Genomic DNA, 1926 nt, shown 5'->3' on the forward strand with positions numbered 1-1926 from the left:
CAATAACCATTTGCTCAAATAGCAGCGAAATGTCTTACACACAGAGAAGCTGCTTCTGAGACTTAATACCATCCATTCTAAAGGTCCTCACTGAAAGGAGCTGACTGCAGGGTTGCTGAAATTATCCATTTTATATACAGCAGAAAAAGTGTGCAAATATATGTACACCTAGGCAGGTACTGCGATACAGTGCAAAAATGATTAAGAAGAGGAGGAACTACATGCAGCTGCTTATATCACTATGGTTTAAAGAAAATGATTCTATAAATATATATTATATTATATTTCTATTGTATGATATTATACCATACTATATATTTTAATATGTATTAACCTTTCAGGACCTGTGTTAGGCATTATTATATGAAGAAACAGACATAGATCCTGACATCTTGAAGCTTACCCATGACTCAAAGGGCAGGCTAAAGTCAAGAGCTTAATTTCTTGCAGATTTTAATCTAGATAGTGATCATTCTAATGAGTGAAAAGATACTATCTACAACCTAATCATGTTTACGTTTTGTTTGGTACTGATGTTTTCGCCACAAATAAAGCACGAGTGGCTTGATGAAACAAGGGTTTACGCTTTCTCTCATTGCTAGATCCCCGGGGGTAGGGAGTGGCTGTCAATGACTCATCAAGACCCAAACGTCTCTCCCTCTTTCTCATAGTCATGCTAGCACGTTGAATTGTATCGCGCACTTTGTCACCACATTCCTCTTATACGGCTGTTAGCATGTTACAAGTTTCAAGCAAAAGTTCCGAAGTTCTCCATCTACTCCTGTCATACTGAGTCATGAGTAAGGTGGCTTTAGTGACGTGGCACGGCATACAGTATCCCTCGTTTCTGAAAGAGGATATATTTACAGTGCTTTTATATTTCCTAATAGAGCCATACATTTTCAGTTTCTAAAAAGATGCATTGTGGAAAATTAAAACTAAGAATGTCTGTTTACTAAGAGATACAATTAAAAACTGGGAAGTCAATCCTCAGCAATAAGAAGATATTCACAACGCATCTATTCGCTCAAATATTTAAATCCCAAATAGCTAAATTCATCCTACAAATAAATAATAATAGTGAGGTGGAAGAAATATATTTTACAGACATTCAACACAAGGAGATATTCAAATGGTCAAGAAACATACAAAAAGTGATCAATTTTATTTTTGTTGTTGTTAGGACTCATCGAGTTGGCTCTGAGTTCCGAGGATCGAATGTACAACAGAACAAGACAGTTCAGCCCTATGCCATACTCAAAAAAAATTGCTCTGTCTGAGCCCACTGTTACAGCTACTGGGTCAGTCCTTGGGATTTTCTCCTTTCCGCTGACCCTTTAGATTACGAAGGGTGCTGTGTTCTCCCAGGACTAGTCCCTGCTCATGTCCTTTCCAAAGTTCACCAGAAGAATTTTCACCAGCTGGGCTTCTATGGAGCATTCTGACTGTACTTCCCCCATGACAAATTTGTTTGTTTTTCTGGCAGGCCGTGGTAATTTCAATATTCTTAACCAACACCATAAATCAAATGAATCCATTTTTCTTATGATTCGTTGTCCAGGTTTCACATGCACATGAGAGATTAAAACATGATGGCTCAGATCAGCTTTATGTTAACCCTCACAGTGACATCTCTGTTCTTGAACACTTTAAAGAGGTATTGAGTAGTAAATTTGCCCAGTAGAATATGTCTTTTAATTTTTGACTGCTCTTTCTGTGAACACTGGCTGTGGATCCAAGTAAAATGAAATATTTGAAAATTTCAATATTTGCTCTATTTATCATGATGTTGCTTATTACTTCAGTTGTCTCAACTTGACTAGTAATTAGGAAATATGACATAAAGTCGCAAAATGGTACTAATGCACACCAACCATATCAGCCCAAATGTTAAATGCAGAAACCACCTAGTTTTAAAGTGTAGAT

The sequence above is a fragment of the Echinops telfairi genome, unplaced genomic scaffold (assembly GCF_000313985.2).
Source record: "Echinops telfairi isolate 266 unplaced genomic scaffold, ASM31398v2 ScPeMD7_4;HRSCAF=17, whole genome shotgun sequence".
NCBI classification, from domain to species: Eukaryota; Metazoa; Chordata; class Mammalia; order Afrosoricida; family Tenrecidae; genus Echinops; species Echinops telfairi.